Below are 26,869 nucleotides of genomic sequence, written 5' to 3' on the forward strand. Positions count from 1 at the left end.
GACATGTTTCATCGCACATTCATTGGAAGTTGTCTGCTGACTGTGGTATGGAGACATTTCCTGTCAACAATCGCAGGTTGATGATTCTCTAAGTCACACACAGAACACGCAATTGTATATGAATGCACGTTATACCACACAACTCATATATCCTCAGAGAACAACAGAAAAAATGGTTAAATGCGCGAGAAATTACTTGCAGCACCTGACACATACCTTGAAATCGGATGGAAAAACAAAATGTATATAGGTGTACAAAGTTGCAGACATACACTGTTGGATGTGTTACAGCATAAAAAAACAGTGTATCAAACTGTATATTAAAGACCAACACAGAGTCCCTAACATCCGACTGATAGTCTGAGGGATATGGTCCTCCTATAATAGGGGTAACGAAATTTTAATTGGTCTGTGCAAGTGACTTCGATCACTGGCTACCTGCTGCAATCGAGTGATACACGTATAAGTAATATGCTCGGTACCTATACGCTACTTGTTTTTCAGTATATCAGAAAAGAGAAACGTGATAACGTCTGCTTGAGTTCTCTATCGGGTGATGTTAGGACAGTTTTTATAGTTCATAGTTTTTCTCCGTTGGATGGTTCTAAATAATGACGATACAGAGAATGTTTTGGTGATGGACATGAACACACCCTGAGGGATGCAGATCATCTTCGAACAGCAATACCTGTATATCGTTTAGGGACACACTGCAGTGCAGTAGCAAAATCCTCGTCCTCCATACAGTTCCCTATGACTTGGAGTCTTCCCAATTTTCCCAATAAGAAACCTCACCATAACAGCTCATACTCCCTTCTATACTACCTCAAGTTGCAAGAGAAAGCTTCATTTGGTGCTTGGCTTACACACTGTACATAGCTGGCACAGCTGTGACGAAATTTCCCATTTTCACAGAGTGGTCAAAATACGGTTTCTCACATTAGCTCAGCTCACCCTGCTTCTCTCTGGGGTGCCGAAGGTGATGGTTATAGTGCTGTCTAACTTCTGATAAGTTTCGACTTAAACTGGAACGCTCACATGGACAAAGCTGCAAGGAGGGTGGGGCAAAGACTGAGGAACAGTTACAAAGATGCTGAGACACAGTCTAAAATAACGCTGGAGTTTCACAGCAAGGGGCTCTTAGCAGATAACTCATTTCGATATCGGAGAGCGCGACGAATACGATTCACCAGTGACTGTAATCATTAAAAGACATCTCCATAGGATCCAACGCAAGTGTGTGGTTGAATGGAGAGAATTTGATTCAAAACCGCAAAAAGCGTTTCTTCCAGAAAGAGTAACACTATAGATCTGAAAAGCCAGTGTATTGGTCAAAGGATTTTGTACATTTGATAGTCAATATGGTCTTCCTCCAGTATAGGAAACAAAATTTTACACAGGTCCATGGAGACGACTTCGATCACTGTTCGCCTACTACAGTGAACCAATACATGTATATTTAATGGGATCACCACATATGGTTGATGCCAACACGCAGATGGTATTTGGTTCCTGATATATCAGAAGAGAGAGATGCGCCAAATCTGATTGTTCTCTATCAGGTGACGTCATAGTTTTCTTCAGGTGTGTATTACAAAAATAACACGGAGATCATTATTGTGCTGTCAACAAAGTTTCTGACACCATTGCATTGTCGTATTTCTAGCATGGAAATAATAAGAATACAACAAAGGAGATTAGGTAACGTAGGGGGCAGATATTTTTAGTCAGTCATTCAATATTGATCAATTGTAGGGTGTTACGCTACTGAATGTCTTTGCGCATTCCACGCATACTCTGCATGGTTATGAATTTCCTCCTGTATGTTGGTGTGCTTTTTACTCACTCTGATAGCTCTCTACCTCTCAGCCTTCTAACTAATGGAACAGTGGTGTCGGAATGTGATGGGATTCTGAGAGAATTAGTAGGGTCTGTAATCTGGCTCATGGGACATCTCTTAGTCATCGAAAATAGGTGGATCAAATGCTATACAGGGTGAAGCGAAATCCGCGCACTCGGGCTCTGCAGCACGACTCCTCACATGCCAATGATAAAAAAATGTCTCACACAAAATTTCGTCTGTTGGGTACATCTGGCAGAAAAAGGAGGTTAATGAGTGGCAATCTGGAAACACTGTAACCACACGTATGATAACTACCTCTGGTAGTGCACAGTTGGTGCAGTGGATAGGGTACAGGTTTAACACGCAGGAGGTTGATGGTTCAATCCTGGGTTAAGGCATAAATTTTATTTGGTAAATATAGTTCATGTGGTACCGTATCTGGCAGCTTAATCGTCAACAGCAATTGCAGCAGGTTCTCTAGGAAACATATGCACTTACATACTACAGTCGTAGAAATGAAAGATTGCTCAACTTAGAAAGAATCCCCTTCCACATCATGGGAGTGAAATTATTCTCACCACTTCACCTACTAGATGCAAAACCTGTTTTCTTTGTACCCTCTTCCAATGATTCTACAGATTAGTTCCAACTATTATTCTTGCCTTGTTCAGGTCCATTACATTTCGTTAGGGCCTTATGTTACAAGTAGGACTAGCAACGTGCTTTGCAAATAATGTACAAACTCGATTACTATTTGTATGTGTTATCAGCTTGGTTTGCGCGAACTCGTGTAAGGTATGGGAGCAGCACCTGACTTGGTTCGCACGATGGGACTGCTACCAGGTAAGAGAAATGATGATGATGAGCCATGGACCTTGCCGTTGGTGGGGAGGCTTCCGTGCCTCAGCGATACAGGTGGCCGTACCGTAGGTGCAACCACAACGGAGACCAGACAAACGTTTGGTTCCTGAAGTGGGGTAGCAGCAGCCTTTTCAGTAGTTGCACGGGCAATAATCTGGTTGATTGACTGATCTGACCTTGTAACACTAACCAAAACGGGCTTGCTGTGCTGGTACTGCGAACGGCTGAAAGCAAGGGGTAAACTACAGCCGTAATTTTTCCCGAGGGCATGCAGTTTACTGTATGGTTAAATGATGATGGCGTAACCTTGGGTAAAATATTCCGGAGGTAAAATAGTCTCCCATTCGGATCTCCGGGCGGGGACTACTCAAGAGGACGTCGTTATCAGGAGAAAGGAAACTGACGTTCTACGGATCGGAGCGTGGAATGTCAGATCCCTTAATCGGGCAGGTAGGTTAGAAAATTTAAAAAGGGAAATGGATAGGTTAAAGTTAGATACAGTGGGAATTAGTAAAGTTCCGTGGCAGGAGGAACAAGACTTTTGGTCAGGTGAATACAGGGTTATAAACACAAAATCAAATAGGGGTAATGCAGGAGTAGGTTTAATAATGAATAGGAAAATAGGAATGCGGGTAAGCTACTACAAACAGCATAGTGAACGCATTATTGTGGCAAAGATAGACACGAAGACCACGCCTACTACAGTAGTACAACTTTATATGCCAACTAGCTCTGCAGATGACGAACAAACTGATGAAATGTATGATGAGATAAAAGAAATTATTCAGGTAATGAAGGGAGACGAAAATTTAATAGTCATGGGTGACTGGAATTCGAGAGTAGGAAAAGGGAGAGAAGGAAACATAGTAGGTGAATATGGATTGGGGGGAAGAAATGAAAGAGGAAGCCGCCTGGTAGAATTTTGCACAGGGCACAACTAAATCATAGCTAACACTTGGTTCAAGAATCATAAAAGAAGGTTGTATACATGGAAGAATCCTGGAGATACTAGAAGGTATCAGACAGATTACATAATGGTAAGACACAGATTTAGCAATCAGGCTTTAAATTGTAAGACATTTCCAGGGGCAGATGTGGATTCTGACCACAATCTATTGGTTAAGATCTGCAGATTGAAACTGAAGAAACTGCAAAAAGGTGGGAATTTAAGGATATGGGACCTGGACAAACTGAACGAACGAGAGGTTGTAGAGAGTTTCAGGGAGAGCATAAGGGAACAATTGACAGGACTGGGGGAAAGAAATACAGTAGAAGAAGAATGGGTAGCTCTGAGGGATGAAGTAGTGAAGGCAGCAGAGGATCAAGTAGGTAAAAAGACGAGGACTAATAGAAATCCTTGGGTAACAGAAGAAATATTGAATTTAATTGATGAAAGGAGAAAATATAAAATGCAGTAAATGAAGCAGGCAAAAAGGAATACAAACGTCTCAAAAATGAGATCGACAGGAAGTGCAAAATGGCTAAGCAGGGATGGCTAGAGGACAAGTGTAAGGATGTAGAGGCTTGTCTCACTAGGGGTAAGATAGGTACTGCCTACAGGAAAATTAAAGAGACCTTTGGAGATAAGAGAGCCACTTGTATGAATATCAAGAGCTCAGATGGCAACCCAGTTCTAAGCAAAGAAGGGAAGGCAGAAAGGTGGAAGGAGTATATAGAGGGTTTATACAAGGGCGATGTACTTGAGGACAATATTATGGAAATGGAAGAGGATGTAGATGAAGACGAAATGGGAGATATGATACTGCGTGAAGAGTTTGACAGAGCACTGAAAGACCTGAGTCGAAACAAGGCCCTGGGAGTATACAACATTCCATTAGAACTACTGACGGCCTTGAGAGAGCCAGTCCTGACAAAACTCTACCATCTGGTCAGCAAGATGTATGAGACAGGCGAAATACCCTCACACTTCAAGAAGAATATAATAATTCCAATCCCAAAGAAAGCAGGTGTTGACAGATGTGAAAATTACCGAACTATCAGTTTAATAAGTCACAGCTGCAAAATACTAACGCGAATTCTTTACAGACGAATGGAAAAACTGGTAGAAGCGGACCTCGGGGAAGATCAGTTTGGATTCCGTAGAAATGTTGGAACACGTGAGGCAATACTAACCTTACGACTTATCTTAGAAGAAAGATTAAGAAAAGGCAAACCTACGTTTCTAGCATTTGTAGACTTAGAGAAAGCTTTTGACAATGTTGACTGGAATACTCTTTCAAATTCTAAAGGTGGCAGGGGTAAAATACAGGGAGCGAAAGGCTATTTACAATTTTTACAGAAACCAGATGGCAGTTATAAGAGTCGAGGGGCATGAAATGGAAGCAGTGGTTGGGAAAGGAGTGAGACAGGGTTGTAGCCTCTCCCCGATGTTATTCAATCTGTATATTGAGGAAGCAGTAAAGGAAACAAAAGAAAAATTCGGAGTAGGCATTAAAATTCATGGAGAAGAAGTAAAAACTTTGAGGTTCGCCGATGACATTGTAATTCTGTCAGAGACAGCAAAGGACTTGGAAGAGCAGTTGAACGGAATGGACAGTGTCTTGAAAGGAGGATATAAGATGAACATCAACAAAAGCAAAACGAGGATAATGGAATGTAGTCAAATTAAATCGGGTGATGCTGAGGGAATCAGATTAGGAAATGAGACACTTAAAGCAGTAAAGGAGTTTTGCTATTTGGGGAGCAAAATAACTGATGATGGTCGAAGTAGAGAGGATATAAAATGTAGACTGGCAATGGCAAGGAAATCGTTTCTGAAGAAGAGAAATTTGTTAACATCGAGTATAGATTTAAGTGTCAGGAAGTCGTTTCTGAAGGTATTTGTATGGAGTGTAGCCATGCATGGAAGTGAAACATGGACGATAACTAGTGTGGACAAGAAGAGAATAGAAGCTTTCGAAATGTGGTGCTACAGAAGAATGCTGAAGATTAGATCACATAACTAATGAGGAGGTACTGAATAGAATTGGAGAGAAGAGGAGTTTGTGGTGCAACTTGCCTAGGAGAAGGGATCGGTTGGTAGGACATGTTCTGAGGCATCAAGGGATGACCAATTTAGTATTGGAGGGCAGCGTGGAGGTTAAAAATCATAGAGGGAGACCAAGAGATGAATACACTAACGAGATTCAGAAGGATGTCGGCTGCAGTAAGTAATGGGAGATGATGAAGCTTGCACAGGATAGAGTAGCATGGAGAGCTACATCAAACCAGTCTCAGGACTGAAGACCACAACAACAACAATCACGTTGGTCCCACTAATTATGCCTTTCAACACTGAGTCTGGTAACCGCATACTGGTCAGTACGTATCTCAATGCATTACTACTATTATTATGAACATTTCACAATTAGCAGTGTCGGGATGAATCACGCAGAACAATATCTGCCAGAGGGTTAATGCACGTTCGGTGGAACAGCACACAGGACTGACGGCGTGTTTATACTGTGTGCGCTGTCCACCAGACGGATGCTAGTTAAGAGAGGAGTAACAGCCTGTGACAGACTTCAATGTGCATGCGTACACGTATCGAAATTTCTGATTGTAAATCTCTAAACCAGTGTGGCAGACGCATGTCATATAGAAACGATGAATATGTGGATATGCTTCTGGTCCTTGGTGCATCTGTTAACAGGATTGGTATTGCCGCTATGTTAGATATCCTCATCGACGCCATCGAGATAAAAATGTGTTTCGTCATCTGGAGCTGCGCCTTCACAAATCAGGTTCTCTCCTTCCACCATTGCGTGACAAGAGGTTGTCCACGAACTCGCCGTACTCCAGCTACTGAGGAAGCTATTCTGGAGGTCATACACCAAGAAGTTCAGCAAAGTACACCTAGTGTAGCAAGGCAGCTGCATGTCTCGCAACGCACGGTCGTTAACATGCTACATGAGCATGGGCTACAACCCTATCATTATGCTTTCATGCAACACCTGCATCCAGCAGATCGCCACCAGCGGATGCAATTCTGCGAATAGTTCCAACAACAGGAAGCCAACGATGACTTCGTGAACACCGTAATATGGTCGGACGAAGCAGCATTCACTCGTGAGGGTGTCTTCAATATGCACAATGTCCGCCTGGGTGCGAGGTTAACCCGCACGTCACCCACGACTGTGGATATTAAGTTCACTTTGGTATCAACGTCTGGGCCGGAATATTGGGTGACAGGTGGTTGGGGCCTTCATGTTGCCCGTCGGTTGGCCGCATGAATGTATCATTTATTCCTCTCAAACTATGTGTCTGATGCGCTGGAAGTTGTTCCACCACATGTTCCGCAGAGGATATGGTTCCAACAAATAGTGCATCTCCACACTCTGGAATTAATGTTCGACCGTATTTGGACAAAACATTTCCAGAGAAATGGCTCGGACGTGGAGATCCAGTTGTATGACCACAGTGTTCCCGTGACCTAAATGCCCTGGACTTCTTCCTGTATGGACACCTGAAGGAGCACGTATAATATACTCTGTTGACGAATGTGGAAGGATTGGTAGCGCGTGTTCATGCTGCTCTTGATACTGTGGACGCAGCTTTGCTGCGAAGGGTCCAGAGCTGTATGATCCGGCGGGTTGTGCAATGTTTGGACATGCAGGGAAGTTGCTTTGAGCATCTGTTGTTCTGAGGACAACGAATTCTGTTCTGAAGGTCATGCGGTCATTAATATGGACATTATTCTTGCCACCGGTTGCTAATGTGCGACATCTGAGCGCTCATATTACACGTAGTATAGATGACAAGTAGATGTTGTGTTATTGTAATGTGCTATCATCTTTACCATCTCGAAATTGATATTGGTCTTGTAGTTATTCTGTCCTACGACAGGTGATTTGTTTCAACAATGTTATAAATTTAGGATACATGGGACCCAAGAAACGATGTACATTACAGTATGAAATGTCAGAATGAAATAAGCAAATTAAAAAAAACTCGTCCAAACCCAGGATCGGACCCTCGACCTCCTCCATGCTAACCCAAAACTCTAACCACTGCATCAACTGTGGTGCTGACAGAGGTAATAACCGTACAAGTGGTTACAGATTGGCACCCTTTAATGGTCTTTTTCTGTCGGATGTACTCGCTAGACGAAATTTTGTGACACATTTATTTATCGCTAGCATGTGAGGAGTCGCGTTGCGAAGCCCAAGTGCGCGAATTTCGCTTCACCCTGTACATCGTAGACTGGAAGAGTATTGACAATACGGCAGGTAAGCAATACGGTGACCACTGGAGGAGTTGGCGGGCGCGCTCTGTACCGTTTCTTGTAAGTAAAGCATGCTTCCATGAATTTTGCGTGCCTATAAACTGGTGGTCTGACATCTTAATACGTAGACTAAATTTACATCTATATGCTTTGTTCGCAAACCACCGTATGGTGTGTGGTGAAGTGTATCCTGTACCACAACCAGTCATTCCCTCGCCTGTTCCACCCACAAATAATGCGAGGGAAAACGACTACCTATATGTATCCCTGTGAGTGCTAATTTCCCGTATTTTATCTTCGCGGTCCCTACGCAACATGTATGCTGGCAACAGTAGAATCCTTCTACGGTCAGCTTCGAAAATAACATAGACTTCACTCCAGGGATTCCCATTCGGGTTCTCGAATCATACGCCCACTAATTTGGCAGCAGGCAATAGGAACGCTTCGACAGGGCTAGGTTGGTTGGTTGGTTGGTTTAAAGATTAAAGGGACCAAACTACAAAGGTCATCGGTCCCTTGTTTCATAAAAACACAGAGCACAGTGAAACTATCCACCAGTCAGGCGAAGCACTAAAAGAAAAATTCCGGGGGAAGAAAAGCCCCATAGTCCATTGTAAGACAACAGGGAAAACAGAGCACAGCAACAAAAACAACATAGAGAACAAAGGCAGAAGGAATTAAAACTGCACAGCAGAGGACTGTGGCTGGCTGATCACGAAAGGAATAGGATGAGCCAGCCCCTCTGCAACACGTTAAAACCTCCAGCCTAAAAGTTTAGGGTGGAGTCGAATCACAACACAAAACTAATGAGAAGAGACAGCTCAAAAGAGGGTGATGTTAAAAAATTTAAATGGACCTATAAAAGCCGCTTGCGCGAATAAAACTTAAAACCCGATCTGCCATAGAGACATTGTCACCTAAAAGAGATGATAAAGCACCCTGGAGATTAAAAGTTCGCCTGAGGGCGGTTAAAAGAGGACATTCCAACAATATATGGGCCACCGTCATATTCGCACCACAGCGACAATGAGGGGGGTCCTCTCGACGCAGCAGATGACCATGCGTCAGCCAAGAGTGACCAATGCGGAGCTTATAGAGAATAACAGAATCCCTGCGAGAGGGCCGCATGGAGGAACCCCACACAGTCGTGGTCTCCTTTACACGCCACAGCTTGTTGGGTACAGACAGAGTGCGCCATTCGTCTGCCCACATCCCAAAGACCCGACGGCGTAACACCGATCGGAGATCAGTTGCCGGGAGGCCGATCTCCAACGGCAGTTTGCGGGTGGCTTCTTTAGCTAACTTGTCGGTGTGTTCGTTTCCCGTTATCCCAACGTGTCCCGGGGTCCATATGAACACCACTGAACGTCCACGCTTTTCAAGAGCATGAACGGACTCCTGGATGGCAACAACAATGGGATGGCGTGGGTAGCACTGGTCAAGAGCCTGTAGACTACTGAGAGAGTCACTGCAAATGGCAAAAGACTCTCCAGTGTTGGTACGAATACGCTCAAGGGCGCGAAAAATGGCTGTTAGCTCTGCAGTGTAAACACTGCAGCCGTCCGGCAAGGAGCGCTGGTCTACATAGTCTGCATGAGCATAAGCGGACCCCACACAGCCATCAACCATCGAGCCATCTGTATAGATAACCTCCGAGTCACGGGATGCGTCGAGGAGAGCAAGAAATTGGCGGCGCAAGACTGCAGGAGGAACTGAATCCTTTTGCCATTGTGAGAGGTCCAGCCGAAGCTGCGGCCGACGAATGCACCAAGGTGGTGTATGTGGGTGGACCTGAAAAGCAGATGGAAGAGGCAAAGACTCGAGTTCACTAAGGAGTGACCGAACACGGATCCCAATTGCGTGGCCTGATCGCGGCCGCCGGTTTGGGATATGGACTGCCGCATCGGCGAAAAGGAGACGGTAGTTAGGGTGACGGGGAGAACAACGGACGTGGGCAGCATAGTTGGCTAAGAGTTGTTGACGCCGAATGTGGAGCGGAGGAACCCCAGCCTCAGCAAGTAGGCTATTAACAGGACTGGTGCGGAATGCTCCTGTCGCCTGTCGAACCCCACAGTGGTGAACGGGGTCCAGCAGTTGCAACACTGAGGGCGACGCTGAGCCATATGCCACACTCCCACAATCCAGTCGGGACAGCACGAGGGCTTTGTAGAGCTGCAGGAGCGTGTTACGATCTGCACCCCAAGTTGTGTTGCTGAGGCAGCGGAGGGCATTCAGATGCTGCCAGCACTGATGCTTGAGCTGACGAATATGTGGAAGCCAAGTAAGCCGGGCATCCAACAACAATCCCAGAAAACGGTAAGTGTCAACAACCCTGAGCATAGCATCCTGAAGATAGAGCTCAGGGTGGGGATGGACAGTTCGACGCCGACAAAAGTGCATAACACAAGTCTTCGCAGGAGAAAACTGAAACCCATGGGCTAAAGCCCACGCCTGCGCCTTGCGTATGGCTCCCTGCAACCGACGTTCTGCAACACCAATGGTGGAGGAGCTGAAAAAGATGCAGAAATCGTCAGCATATAACGTGGGTGAGACAGACGACCCTACTGCTGCTGCAAGGCCATTAATGGCCACAAGGAAAAGGGGCACGCTCAATACAGAGCCCTGTGGAACGCCGTTCTCCTGGATATGAAGTGAACTATGGGATGTTCCAATTAAAACGCGGAATGTCCGAAGAGATAAAAAATTCTGAATAAAAATGGGGAGAGAGCCCCGGAGACCCCACCCGTGCAACGTGGCGAGAATATGGTGCCGCCACGTCGTGTCATATGCTCTGGAGAGGTCGAAAAAGACGGAGACGAGGTGTTGGCGCCTGGAAAAAGCAGTGCGGATTGCAGACTCAAGGAAGACCAAAATATCGGCGGTGGAACGGCCCTGACGGAAGCCGCTCTGGCACTGAGCCAGAAGACCCCGAGACTCGAGCAGCCAACACAGCCGTCGACTCACCATGCGTTCCAGTAGCTTGCACAGAGTATTTGTCAAGCTGATGGGCCGATAGCTGTCCACAGTAAGCGGGTCCTTACCAGGCTTCAGCACCGGAATGATGGTACTTTCTCGCCACTGCGACGGAAAGACACCATCACCCCATATGCGGTTGAAGATGGCAAGAACACATCGCTGACAGTCCGGGGACAGGTGTTTGAGCATCTGATTGTGGACGCCATCTGGCCCAGAGGCTGTATCGGGGCACTGTGCCAGGGCGCTCTGGAGTTCCCACAAACTAAGTGGGGCGTTATACACCTGAGGGTGGCGAGAAGCAAAAGAAAGCCGTTTGCCTTCCTCCCGGCGTTTGAGCGCGCGAAACGCAGGCGGGTAATTCCTCGACGCAGAGGCCCGAACATAGTGCTGTGCGAAATGCTCGGCGATTGCATCGGCATCGGTGGATACCGCCACGTTGATGGTAAGCCCTGGGACACCTGTAGAGTACTGCAAGCCAAAGATGCGCCGAATCTTCATCCACACCTGGGAGGGTGAAGTACGGGAACCAATGTTGGAAACGTACCTCTCCCAGCACTCCTGCTTCCGCCGTTTGATAAGTCTCCGTACCTGAGCACGGAGACGTTTGAATAAAATGAGGTTCTCCAGAGACGGGTGCCGCTTATGTCGCTGAAGAGCCCGCCGACGTTCTTTAATGGCGTCAGCGACCTCTGGAGACCACCAAGGCACTGACTTTCGCCGGGGGCACCATAACGAACGAGGAATGGTACGTTCCACAGCGGAAACAATCGCTGCAGTCAGTGTCTCAACCGCCACATCGATGGTACCATGGGGGAGAGATACAACAGTGGCAGCAGAGGAGAACGTGTCCCAGTTTGCCTTGCTAGATGCCCATCTAGGCAAACGTTCATGGGAGCGACGCTGGGGTAGTGAAAGGAAGATGGGAAAATGGTCACTACCACACAAGTCCTCATGGAGTCTCCAGTGGACCGATGGTACACGCCCTGGGCTGCACAACGACAGATTTATGGCCGAGAACGTGCCATGAGCCACACTGAAATGTGTGGCGGCGCCAGTGTTTAAGAGGCAGAGGTCGAGTTGGGAGATGAGATTCTCGACCTCTCTGCCTCGGCCAGTAACCTTCGTTCCACCCCACAGGGGATTGTGGGCGTTAAAATCCCCCAGGAGAAGAAAAGGCGTGGGGAGTTGGGTGACAAGTGCAGCCAATTCGGTCAGGGAGACTGTACCACCTGGTGGGAGATAGACACTGCAGACGGTTATGTCCTGGGTAGTCCTTACGCGTACAGCCACAGCTTCCAATGATGTTTGAAGGGGCACAGGAGCACTAAATACAGAGGTAAGGACATACACGTAGGCTCCACCTGACACATAATTGTAGGTGCTACGGTTGCAATAATAACCCCTGTATCTACGAAGGACAGGGGTCCGCATTGCCGGGAACCAGGTTTCCTGGAGGGCAATGCAGAAAGCAGGTGTCAGGCTTAGAAGCTGTCGTAGCTCAGGGAGGTGGCTAAAATAACCGCCACAATTCCACTGGAGGATCGTACAAAGCGTGTCCTGTAAGGGCATGAAGGTACTGAAAAAGCAAATTACTTCGCAGGGTCACATGCTGCCACCGACTGAGTGACGGACGTCGCTACAGCCATCGTTACTGAGGAGACTGTGAGATCCAGATCGTCAGGGGACGCAAAGAGCTCGACCTCATCCTCAGAGGCTGAGCTGACAGGAAGCGTTCGTGCGGGAACCACTGTGTCCTTATCCTTCTTGGAGAGCTTCCTCTTCTCTCTCTTGTCTTTGGGAGGAGGGTTGGCATGCTGGGAGGGCTTTCCTGACGCATTATCGGGAACAGATGAAGAGCGGGAAGCCCTTCGACCAGCAGCTGGTGGCTTCTTCAGCCACTGGCTAGTGTCTTGGGAGACACTGGGGAAGTCCTTGGAAGGGACTCCCCCAAGGGATCCCTTCCGAACAAGTGAGGCCGGAGGAGGCTGTTGCGTCTCCGGCCGAGCAGCCGGAGAGAGCTGTCGCTTCCCCGGCTGAGGAGCCAGAGAGGGCTGCCGCCTCTCTGGCTGAGAGGTGGGGACTGACGTCCCCGGTTGCTTGGGGCGCACTGCTCCCAAACTGGGTGTTTTGGGAGCAGTGGAAGAGAAAGTGGCCTGTCCCAGCGGTGGGGCAGACTTACTTGATTTCTCTGTGGGCCAACGGAGAAGGGAGTCTGTGCAGGAGCTGGTGGCGGCAGTGTGACGGTAGCATAACTCCTCAACATAGGTGTGGGGTTGAGTCGTTCTAGCTTCTTCTTTGCCTCTTGGTAACTTAAACGGTCCAAGGTCTTAATTTCTTGTATCTTCCGCTCTCGTTGATAGACTGCACAGTCTGGTGAGCAGGGAGAATGATGCTCCCCACGGTTAACACAGGTGGGAGGCGGAGCACATGGAGCATTAGGATGCGGAGGTCGTCCACAATCACGACACGTGGGGCTGGCAGTGCACCTGGAGGACATGTGTCCGAATTTCCAGCACTGGAAGCATCGCATAGGGGGCGGGACATAGGGCTTGACATCGCACCGGTAGATCATGACCTTGACTTTCTCAGGCAAGCAGTCGCCCTCGAAGGCCAGGATGAAAGCACCGGTAGCGACCCTATTATCCTTCGGCCCCCTAAAGACACGACGGACAAAGTGTACACCTCGTCGTGCCAGGTTCTCACGTAGCTCGTCATCAGACTGTAGCAGAAGATCTTTATGAAAAATAATCCCCTAGACCAAATTTAAGGACTTATGGGGAGTGACAGTAACGGGGATGTCACCGAGCTTCTCACAGGCGAGTAATGCCTGGGACTGTGCAGATGAAGCTGCTTGTATCGGAATGGCCCCGCTTCTCAGTTTGGAAAGAGACGCCACTTCTCCAAACTTATCTTCGAGATTGTGCACAAAGAAAAGAGGCTTAGTCCCCAAAAACGAATCCCCATCAGTTCTGCTGCATACAAGGTATCGTGGCGAATACGGCTCCTGTCTGTCTGCAGCCCTACATTCCTCCCATGGTGTGGCTAGGGAAGGGAACGATTTCGGGTTATATGTCACAGCGTTAAATTCCACCTTACCACGCTTAGAGACATTGGCGGTCGGGCGACCACCAGATTGAGATTTCACCCGCTTCATTGCGGGGCATCCGCCCCGATGCCACCCACTCCGTCCAGGGGCTCTCCCCACGGGCGCCACCCAGCCACAGCAAAGTCAACCTGGCAGGATGGCCGTTGCCGGGAGTCCCGATGCCCCAGAGAGATGGGCTTCTACTCCTTGGCTTACGTGGGGAGGTGTCAGCTCAGGCATCGACAGTACGATCCCTGTGTTGTCAGGGGGCTACAACCTAGAGGGTACATGACGACCCCACCACAACGGGCTGGCTACCGTGCTGGATTTTGGGTGCCATGGGTAGTCCATAGTGATCGTGGGTGCAGATGGTGACGCACTAAGGGCGTGACGTACACAACCCATCAGGTGTGTATGCCCAAAATGAGGGATGGAGGGTGCAGTGACGACGCCAAGACGATCAAGAGTGCCAAGGCCTTAGGGCACAGAGGACTGATGGTGCACCACGTAAGGTGTCCTTCCCCAAAAGGCTCGTACTTCTGTGGAATTTGGAAAAATGGAGGTCAAACCCTAATGGGGACCATCACATTAAGGCCGAAACGTTTGAGACTCCTTTTAGTCGCCTCTTACGACAGGCAGGAATACCGCGGGCCTATTCTAACCCCCGAACCTGCAGGGGAGTCGACAGGGCTATTTTCTGAGGGAAACCTAGGTCTGCAGACCGGCAGATGTTTAGTACTTGGCGGTCACTATACTGTTATTCTGTTATTGTTCACTGTGTCAGCCTTTTCGGGATGACAGATCTCAGTGGGGTTGGCTAGGGAGCAACATCACAGAATCCTAAGTGACTTACTTCCACCAGTATGAGACAACCAAGAGACAGAACGCAAATAGCGTTGAGTGTCTTCAGCTACTCGGCAACAGTTACCACACACTTCGGTACTGGAAGAAATGTGTACCTAGTCTGTGGGAAGCATCCAGAGATGTCATGGAAGCACCTGTAAAGGTTACCTTGGGAGTATAATTCGATTGCAGGAAAACAAAAAATTACTCACCATGCAAAGGTGCTCTCGTGGTCAAATTAATAAATTAGCCCATCAATCTGATACAAATGAGGTGCCGCTGGATGCGTGGATGCGAGGGTGAGAGTACCCCGGATATGACTCAAGAGTTGGAGGGTTAATCAGACATCTTTCGTAACAGAACCTGCACAGGGCGAGACGATCGTCGTAATAAAGTCAGGTATATTATCTTATATTAGCGAATCTGTAAAGTGATATGTAACACAAACCTGGTAGTTTTATCTTCTCTGTGTTGTTACCTTGAGAGACTTCTTATGTGGCGAAGCATTTGCTTACTTTAAGAGAGAGTTCGAAGGTGAAGAGGCATCCTGTGACAGAGACTGAGCATCTTCTAAACATTCCATCACGAGCAAAAAGTGACTTTAATATTCTAGTCCTGTGATGCAAGACCTGGCAGGTAGGAAAATATATGTTTTACCCGATGACATAGTTCTTAGACCAAACATAGCTTATGCCATAATGTTGTACAGGATTTTCACAACAAGTAACGGTACTTCAGAGATGTGATGACGAATGTATGGCTTGATTTCTTCTTTCGAAAATAATTCATATAAACGGGAGAAATCTATATTTCACATGATATATTACAGATGTATTGACGTAACATCCCTATCTCGGATTTTTTTAAACTGAGGAGTCTGTGTCAGGGATGGAACTACTGTATATATCCCAGACACTGGTGAGTGAGCGGTAGTGCTTAGACAATGACAGGAAGTTGTGGCTCAGCTGGGCCTCCAGCGACAGCGGTTTCTCGGCTGGCTGGCTCTTCAGGCACACAATACACCCGGTGGCTGGCGCTGGACTAGACTGGAGGTGATTTGTCAGTTCTGTTTTTTGTCTCGATACATCGTATTCGATACATTCGTAAAAGATATCGTATGATATATTTCCCATTTTTGTGTTGGCTAGGATGTGACGTGTGACTGGTAATAAATACGTACAAGCGTGTTTCGTTCTCAAATGATGATGATGGTGGTGCAGGAATCCTGCATATAGGGGCAGGCTGTTCAGGCGCAGAGTGACACTGGATCGCTGTTCCATTATTATTATTGTTATTTCTTTCCTTTCTCAGACGTTATGTCTGGTTAAAAATGGAAAGTGACGCGGACCTTGATCAAGCGTGACATAATAATAATAATAATAATAATAATAATAATAATTATTATTATTATTATTATTATTATTATTATTACCCATCCTTACGTTCCTCCTAGCTGCTGCTATTCCCCTGTAGATCGGCATGAGGCTGCTCCCTGTACTTTATTGATAGTTTGCTCTCCTATTACCGCCATCACCCATCCTTCCCATGTAGATCTATTGGCTAGACTGGCTGTAGCAACTCTCCAGTACTAGACAAATATCGAAAATATGCACTCCACATCTAGCAGTTATTGACAAAACTGGTTCGAGCTATTGTCTAGTGGCTGATCCAAGGCAGCTCAAATTCTCTAAATAAACAATATGCTGCACTGCATACAAAACAATGAAGACTTTCGTCAGTCCTGTCCAGCAGCCATCACGGACTGAGTCTTCTTTCCGAGGGGAGTGGAGTCGAGTTGGCAAACAGAGCCCTCTGGTGGTGGTGCTGTGAACTAAGTCTGTTGATCTCTGGACCTCAAGGTGAACACACAAAATCTGACATTCCTGTCAATAAATTTAGATGTCCCACCATTTCTTCCCAGGTCGCCATTTTGGACCACGTCACAGGAGGCGAGGGGGCTGGGAGTTCACTGAGGGGGGCCATGTGCCGGCTACGCAAAATCCACGACGTGAACAGAGGGGGGGGGGGGGGTGATTTATTAATCAATTAATTAATCTGCATAAATAACTTGGTATCAAAATTGGCTCGTAATCCTCTTTGTCCCACTACTTGTGTTTGGAAGAGCTCTTGGCAGGACTGCCATCGTGTTTCCTTGACGAACGACACACAAGCCTGCCGTGTGCCTCAGTTTGCTGGCTACGCCAGAATGCGACTTACACAAGCGAGCGCTTTATGTAATTGATTTCTCCTGGTGTCAGCACAGTCAGAGAAACGCAATGTCCGCGTAAATACCCCACGTGGGAGATATCGAAAGTGACCTCGCTGAGTGCCGAGTGGTGTTGGGCTGACACGGAGGTCCACGTCTTGTGCTGTCGTTGCCGCCATTTGCGCATTGTGACGCACTATCCACCCGTGAGCGTAAAGGGCTCCATACTTTCTGTGATGTCTGCCTCCCGCAGTGTACAGCTGCAACGCGGCTCTCCCGTAAACGTTATGTTGGCGGCACTGTGATTCGCTGAGTGAAGGGCAACTGAACTTCACGTGTTCTCTCGGCGTTATAAAACACTCTGTGTGTTTCCGTTCAGGGAATAACAGCGATGTATCAATACAAATCACTTCTGAATGAAATAACTACCAAGTGCAGAAGCCAAGGCGAGACGAACGCAAGAGCGTGAGGAAATTACAGGAGACATGATCGACGTTTAGCACTGTGGCGCGGCAGCGGAGGCTCTGCCGCACCGTGGCGCCACTACTCGTTGCTGCACGCCGCCCAGCTAGGCTCGTCAACTGTATGAATTACTACATGTCCGAAAGCACAGGCACCACGCAGTCCTACGTATGATCGAGAGTCCCCTGAATCGTGGCGACAGTGTTACCTTTCGACGGAGTGGCACACGACAAGGCGAATTCAACTGAGAAGCGAGTTATCCAAAGTGTACATTGAGCAGCTGTCAGAGGCGGCAAAGGACTAGGAAAATCACTTCGAGCGAATGACTAATCTCTTTAAAAGAGGGCAACGAAATGTGGTCGAATTAAATCGGGCTCTGCGGAAGGAATACATTATGAAACGACACACTAGAAGTGGTAGACGAGTTTTCCTATATGAGCAGCACAATAACAGATGATGGCCGAAGTTGAGAGCGCACACCGGCTACAGCATGAGAAGCATTTCTGAAAGAGAAAATAATTAACGTCGGATATAAAGTTAAATGTTTCCAAGTCTCTTCTTACAGTATGTGTCTCAAGTGCAGCCCTGTTCAGAAATGAAAAATGGATGATGCACTGTTCATCCAAGAAGAGAACAGAAGCTTTTGAAAAGTATTGCTACAACATAATGCTGAAGATCAGATGGGTACATCGTGTAAGCTGAGGAGGTTCTACACAGAAACTGCGAGCAAAAAAATGAACCACACAGTTTGACTAAAATTTCAAACGTGAAAGGGAGAAACACCCATGTCACTTCTTTGCTTCAGAGAGAGACGTAAGTGGTCAATGAGATGAAAGAGCGTTATTGCGTCACAAACTTAACTTAGGGAATGTGTTGATTACAGTTGAAGCCCGCATTTGGTGGTTTTGATTTGTAGCTTACGTGCTGTGAATGAATGCTGTTTCAAAGTCCCTTGTGAGCTCTAGAAAACGCGTCGTCTTGGCACGATTTGTTATAACTAAATGTCAATTAGTGACAGATCGAAGGTTACAGCCTTGACGAAATGGTAAAATTAAATATATAAACTTAAACTCACACTTTTTAACTGCAGTTTAATGAACACCGATGGATGGAAGGCAGTAAGATCATAGTCTAACGTCCCGTCGACGTCGAGGGGTTCAGTGCCGGTGCACAAGCTCAGACTTGGGACAACATTGCCCGTGCCGTTTCAAAGGAACGGTGCCGGTATTTGCCTTCAGCGATTTTGGGAAACCGCGGAAAAACTAAATCTGGACGGCTGAACGCAGGTTTGAACTGTCGTCCTCCCGAATGCGAGTCCACTGTGCTAAACACTCCGCTACATCCCTCGATACACACAACGGCGGCGATTGAAGTGATGAAATTTGTTGATTGGCGTACTGTTTTCGACAAACTTTCTTTTGTTGACCTTCATTCTTTCTGAAAGATTCTACGACTTTCTTATTGATCACTAGATGTAGCCTCTGCGTATTCCACGTTACACACACACACACACACACACACACACACACACACAAAGTACAGAAAATTCAATAGTAACAATGCAGTAAATACATCATTTTGTTTTGAGAGCATTTTGTACTTGCAGTGGCAATTCTCTTGTATTTCAAATTTTCTAAAACTTTTCTTAGTCAAAATGATGTGAAAAGAATGTTCCTAGGATTTGAATGCAAAGTGAGAACGATGAAATACTTCATACCGCAAGTTGAAGGGTATTGGAAATTTGTGCTAAACTACCAACGGAAGTGTGAAAAAGTAGCTGTCCTTACTGATCGGACATGGAAGCGTTATTTTTGTTTTTTAGTCTACGTTCATGAATAATGAAGTTTTTGTTTATGGTTTTATATAGGAAACACTTCCCCAGTGCTTTAAGAAGATTACGAAAAAATGTCCTATCGTTGTCAGGTAGTGCCATCACCGACGGAAAATTGAGTTACTATTGCTATGCTGTTAAACGGACAAGGAAGCAAAGATGGGCTTTAACAGCGATAAGTGTAGTTAATGTACTGCCATGGTGCTCACAAAGCGGTGTGGAGCGCGCGCGTGCCAGACAGAGCACTGTGGTCGCATTTCACGCTGAGCACTCTGTAAACCACGGTGAGAAGTGTGTCCCTCGTAAGGACAGCTTCAGCCGGGGATCCTAAAACGCCGACGCCGACTCCAGGATGCAGAGCAGGTGAGGGCGAGACACCCTGTTGGCAGGAAGGGTCGGCAGGTAACGGGACCGCCGCACACGCCACGGCCACAAAAAGCGTGCCACCAGACCCACCCGTCGCAGGCCTAACGGTCGGCCACCCCCCGGCGCAGCGATACCTGCTGGCCCTGACCTCCACCTGCCACCCTGCACTCCCTTCTATGTTGCCACGGTGAAGACTGCCACGCGACTGGGTCCACCGTGCACTGCGCTGACCGTCTACTTCACGAATCACTCGAGTCGTCCTGCTCCGTTACTGGGCGGAATGGTGGCTACCCTCTGAGCAACCAGCTTTTAATGATACAGCTAAGCAGGGGCTGGATAATATTCGCATTTTCCCCCTCGAAGCCAGTTCTCTAAAGGCGCCCTTTCACAGCCCGACCGGGGCGCTCCGGAACCAGCCTTTCCACTTCCTCTGTCTGGTGTCACCGGCGGGCGCTCGAGTCCGTTTCACACGAGCGACTTTCTGCTCAAAATCGACTACTCGAGGTGGATGCGCTTTTCGTGCCTACGTGTATATAAGCAACCGAGACGCGGGTGTGTCTATGACGTCAATGAACTACAGATTGTACCGAGTGTGGAGTTCCGAATTTCCGTATGCTGTACGGTGCGCATGCACACACACAAGGGACTATGGCGGCGTCTGTTAACATAGGGAGTTATAACCTATTCTGGTCGAGTTTACTCTTATTAAGAAATGTATTTTGTGCATTCGTGTTTGCTGACCTCGTAAGGTGCTGTTTTCTTTGTTTTCGTGACACTTCGAAAAGGTTGCGCGAGGTCTTGGTATTTTTACCACCAGTTTTCTCCAGCAGGAGAGGCAGAATATATGAATGCTAGAAGTATTTAAGTTTTACACACAAAAATACCTACACTGCGTATAAAGAACAACGTAAATGGATAAATGTGTTTTAATGAAACTTGTTTCAACACTGAGAAAGGCAAGGTTACTGGACGAGAAAAATTTTCGTCGTTAGCAAGAATATATGAGGCAAAGATAAAAAAAGTCACCACATAAGTGTTCTGCATTTTGTCTGATGATTTGCAAGTATATATTTTCCCGAGCAATGAAGTGTATATATTCTCAAATGTATGGATGGGACGTCACCTATTGTTTCATCTGTAAGGATGTGACGAAGCAAGCTGGGATAATTTTACTTCGCTTCTTGTTTTGCCATCTGCCTCCTTAAATCTCATTTTTGACAAATTATCGTTAACATACGTGAGTAGAATCGGCATTTTCATAAAAGAGAAAGGTTGGCCCTCAGTTTCATAGAATATAACAGCAGATCTAATTTTGTGCTTGTATTGTATTGTATGTTAACCGGGGACCTACAAACGACGAAGAGACTCCCTCCCCGCCGCAGCCGCAGTGGTCCGCATCCCCACGACGACTACCGCAGTCCACTTCACCGAGGGTGGTTGTGCGGTCCGGCCCCCGGTGGACCACCCCCCCCCCCCACCACCACCAGGGAACGTCTCACACCAGACTACTGTAACCCCTATGTTTGCGTGGTAGAGTGAAATGAAATATCGTGTGACGAGGGCCTCCCGTCGGGTAGACCGTTCGCCTGGTGCAAGTCTTTCGATTTGATACCACTTCGGCGACTTGCGCGTCGATGGGGATGAAATGATGATGATTAGGACAACACAACACCCAGCCCCTGAGCGGAGAAAATCTCGCACCCAGCCGGGAATCGAACCCGGGCCCTCTGGATTGAAAACGATCCACAGACTGGCCGGCTCACGGGACCTCGACACAAATCCGCCGGGCGGATTCGTGCCGGGGACCAGGCGCTCCTTCTCGCTCCGGAAAGCCGTGCGTTAGACCGTACGGCCAACCGGGCGGGCAATTTTGTACTTACCGGTAGTTTTATGTATGTAGCTGATTTTCTAATTTATTTTGACTATTACTAGTTAACATCTTTCATTAGAGAGCGAAATCAGTAATTGTTTCGTAACTTTAATTCTATTGTTGACATATTAACAAATATAAATTCTGCAATAATTGTAAACATTTGGAAGACGAAATGCTAGTATTCTTGAAGTATCTATTTCGCTCTAGTCAGAAACATGTTAGCAAAGCCAGTCCTTAATTCCCAAGTAATTTTCAGTTTTGTGAAAAGTATTGTTTGCGTAACTACATGTTAATTTCATGATTTAAACAAATAATTCGGCCTAACTCTTGTAGCAGAAGAAAAAGTTAAAAAGAAACCATTTTTCGGTGTATTCAGTTAATTTAACGACTTTAGTTTTAATTGTAATTTCTGTAAATTTAACTTCGAACAATGTGTAGATTCAGTACCTATTATTGTAAGGATATATAAGAGACCGATTTTTGGTTCTGAGACAATCAGTCCGCGGCCGAGTTTCAGACGAGAAACCTGTGTTGGTTAGAACAACAACAATGCTTCAACTGAACTGTGAAATAAGTGTTACACAATTAGGCCATGTGTTAAAACTGTGACAGTGTCTGCTCCATATGTATTTTTCTATGTTTCAAGAACTGTGAACTTTGTGGTTAGGTTTTTTTCTCGTGCCGGCCGAAGTGGCCGTGCGGTTCTACGCGCTGCTGTCTGGAACCGCGAGACCGCTACGGTCGCCGGTTCGGATCCTGCCTGGGGCATGGCTGTGTGCGATGTCCTTAGGTTAGTTAGGTTTAAGTAGTTCTAAGTTCTAGGGGACTGATGACCTCAGAAGTTAAGTCCCATAGTGCTCAGAGCCATCTGAACCATTTTTTGTCGTCGTAGATGTTCAATAGTGATCTACTGTAGCAGTATGTGGAGGTTTGCCTGCAAACCATTAATGAGGCTGTTGGAAAATTAAAACAACAGAGCACTGTCCATATATAACTATGTTTTACTGAGGGGTTGTGAACAGCGAAAGTGAACTACTGTGAACCGCAACTGTGCACCTGCCGACTACATTATTAAAAGTAGTCAGTGTTGTACTTCGACACCCCATTTTTCAGCCAGTATCACAACGCAGTACGTCGACACCGAGGGCAATCAACGAAGAAATAAAGAAAGCACGGAGTGTCGTCTCAAGGAGTGAGAACAATTTACCACATGACCTTCGACAAGAACTGCCACTATCAGTTCTGCTTTATTCATTAAGGGGAAATGTAGGGCAAAATTGCGAAGGAAATCGAATTTTTAATTGCGTAATTTATTAGACTTATTCTTTAAGAATAACATTGCAAAGATTCATAATAGAATCCGGGGTAGAAATATGTTTTAAAAAAGTTAGTGTGGGCGTTTGCGCATGACACGGCGTCTCTTTCTATTCTGTGAGTCACACCTTCTCTACGCTAGAAATTTTTTGAGCGCTTATTTTTCGTTCACAGAACCGAAACGAATTGCAGATGGGTCTAGAAGGCTGTAAGAAAGATTACCTTCGCTTGTTCCTTTGTTAACAACACGTTTCTTTTAATAGTGCGTGCTACAAACTTATTTCAGATTTTTAGCTACTATAAAAAAAGCCAACGTTCGTGATGTACCCGTTCTGAAAATGTAAGCGTTATGACTGATAGCCGCTAACATAGAACGCCTAAACATATCCACGTATCTGTGAAAAGTAATAATGGTTCCTTTGCCGAATTTATTCGTGCAGTTAAAGTTTGCACAACTCTTCACCATTATTCTCCCCGTGTACTGGAATGTGCAGATAGTGCAGTTGCTACAGATACTGTACGTACGCACCAATAAATATACACTCCTGGAAATTGAAATAAGAACACCGTGAATTCATTGTCCCAGGAAGGGGAAACTTTATTGACACATTCCTGGGGTCAGATACATCACATGATCACACTGACAGAACCACAGGCACATAGGCACAGGCAACAGAGCATGCACAATGTCGGCACTAGTACATTGTATATCCACCTTTCGCAGCAATGCACGCTGCTGTTCTCCCATGGAGACGATCGTAGAGATGCTGGATGTAGTCCTGTGGAACGGCTTGCCATGCCATTTCCACCTGGCGCCTCAGTTGGACCAGCGTTCGTGCTGGGCGTGCAGACCGCGTGAGACGACGCTTCATCCAGTCCCAAACATGCTCAATGGGGGACAGATCCGGAGATCTTGCTGGCCAGGGTAGTTGACTTACACCTTCTAGAGCACGTTGGGTGGCACGGGATACATGCGGACGTGCATTGTCCTGTTGGAACAGCAAGTTCCCTTGCCGGTCTAGGAGTGGTAGAACGATGGGTTCGATGACGGTTTGGATGTACCGTGCACTATTCAGTGTCCCCTCGACGATCACCAGTGGTGTACGGCCAGTGTAGGAGATCGCTCCCCACACCATGATGCCGGGTGTTGGCCCTGTGTGCCTCGGTCGTATGCAGTCCTGATTGTGGCGCTCACCTGCACGGCGCCAAACACGCATGCGACCATCATTGGCACCAAGGCAGAAGCGACTCTCATCGCTGAAGACGACACGTCTCCATTCGTCCCTCCATTCACGCCTGTCGCGACACCACTGGAGGCGGGCTGCACGATGTTGGGGCGTGAGCGGAAGACGGCCTAAAGGTGTGCGGGACCGTAGCCCAGCTTCATGGAGACGGTTGCAAATGGTTCTCGCCGATACCCCAGGAGCAACAGTGTCCCTAATTTGCTGGGAAGTGGCGGTGCGGTCCCCTACGGCACTGCGTAGGATCCTACGGTCTTGGCGTGCATCCGTGCGTCGCTGCGGTCCGGTCCCTGGTCGACGGGCACGTGCACCTTCCGCCGACCACTGGCGACAACATCGATGTACTGTGGAGACCTCACGCCCCACGTGTTGAGCAATTCGGCGGTACGTCCACCCGGCCTCCCGCATGCCCACTATACGCCCTCGCTCAAAGTCCGTCAACTGCACATACGGTTCACGTCCACGCTGTCGCGGCATGCTACCAGTGTTAAAGACTGCGATGGAGCTCCGTATGCCACGGCAAACTGGCTGACACTGACGGCGGCGGTGCACAAATGCTGCGCAGCTAGCGCCATTCGACGGCCAACACCGCGGTTCCTGGTGTGTCCGCTGTGCCGTGCGTGTGATCATTGCTTGTACAGCCCTCTCGCAGTGTCAGGAGCAAGTATGGTGGGTCTGACACACCGGTGTCAATGTGTTCTTTTTTCCATTTCCAGGAGTGTACAATGCGCGATCTGTGTCATTACAAGTCAACCTGCCAGACTGTTGCCACCAGAAAGGTGTCCAGCGGAAAGTTCAAAGCGTCCCGCGTCTGCGCCGTCCTCGGGGAGACATTTTACTGTCTCAGCCGCTGTCGAACGGCACCGACTGTGTCGAGTTCGACGTGCTGCTGAACGCTCAGAAACGTTGCGACTTGTGCACACGGTACGTGGGCCCCAACGTGGTGTACGCGATCCGGCGGCAGTTGACGGCCGTATCTGGCTCGTAACATTGTTTACGAAATGTACGGGTGTAAAATTCCCGTATCATCTCTACTAAAACATGCCTTTCTCCCTTGTCCATATGTTAGTCGAGTTGTCGTGTCTGTGTTACACATGAATAAAAACTGCAATGTCCGTGAAAAAAAATATAAGGCAGAAAGGAAAGTACCACGCTCAGACAGTAACGACATCGGCTTAAAAAAGTTCCATTACAAATAGTGAGATACAAGTTTATAACATTTGTCCGCATAAGGTAAAAATTATTTCATCAGTCTGACTTTTCAAGGTCATTCTTTCTCGATCACTGTTTATATTCAGTAACAGAATCTTTATATGTGAATTACAAAACTTAAAAGAAAAAAGGGCAAAATATCTTACTCCAAGTCGTGCAACGTGCCCTATAGATTGATGCAATCGAACAAATTCATCCCTCAAAAAGACCACCCTTATATTTACATAACATTGATTATTATAGGATATACTTACATTAAACTAATAAGAAAGTATCAGAACCTGTTAACCGAAGGTCAGAAGAAAAAAAAAATATTTACGTGTAGTGGGATGCGAACCACGAACACTACCGCGATCTGCTTAGGGACCGTATCTCGCTTATTACTATACCTGAAAGTTTTATTATAGCTATGTCACTAACTGAAATTTAATTATAACAAATTGTACCAAGAACAATGCGTTTTTAATGGATCCTCAGGACACTGTTTGTTTCAAATGGCCTACACCCATAATACGCCAGTTACAAAAATACTTTTCCCACGAATATGACGTTTCTTGTCACTCTATTACAACGAATCATACAATTAACGGAGCGTTTTCGAGAGCTCCCCTTCAACTGCAAGCCAATATGGCGCCCCACAACTCTGCATGTGACGTAAGATGGCTTTCTGCCCTTTCATTGGCCAACGTTCAACCGCATGCTAGATGTTGCTCGGCACGTTCGGAAGGACTTGGCACCGTGCTGTTCCACGCTATGTCAGAAACTCGGCGTTCGGATGAAGGGTCCGTATGGCGACGGCTGTATGCAGCGAGCAGCACAGAATCGTGCGCCGTGGGCTACAGCTGGTCGGCTCGGGCAGGAGCTGCCAGCTAGCTGGTGGAAGCGAAGCGACGCAGCGCGACTACCGAGGCGGACGCGGCTAACCGCTAAGCTGGCTCGGTAGCTCAGCGTGTTCGGTCGGAGGGCTGCTCGCCATCTCTAACAAGAAAACTGAGTAAAGGAGTCAACGGTCAACCTGAACGGATGTCTTGTGAAGTCCGTCCAGACCAAACACAACGAACAATACCGAACAAAAATGAGGGGGGAAAAACCGCTCGGCGCAGAGGTCGTCCTGCGTGCGGTGGCCTAGTCACACCGTGTAGGCCAACAGTTGTCTTCTTAGCCTGTGACTTTCTCGTCTACAACTACATGCATACCTCACGTCGGTAGCTCGTCCGTCGCCTCGTACGATCGACAAAGGCATTTACTCCACATCACTCGAAGAACGGAGTTATTTTTTATTTATTGACTGATTTATTTAGCACGGCAAGATTAGGTCATCTCACACATCTAAGGAGCCATTCTGCGTATTTACAAAATTACGACCAATATAGAATCCAACGTTTAGAAACTTCGATGACATAAATAGTACAGAAAAAGAACACAGTTTATATTCGTTTCTGACAAATTAAAAAAAAAAAAAAACAGTGCAGACACTTATACAAACTATGAACGACAATGGGCATGAGAAATTGCAGAACGAAGAAAGCAAG

The sequence above is a fragment of the Schistocerca piceifrons genome, chromosome 6 (genome assembly GCF_021461385.2).
Source record: "Schistocerca piceifrons isolate TAMUIC-IGC-003096 chromosome 6, iqSchPice1.1, whole genome shotgun sequence".
NCBI classification, from domain to species: Eukaryota; Metazoa; Arthropoda; class Insecta; order Orthoptera; family Acrididae; genus Schistocerca; species Schistocerca piceifrons.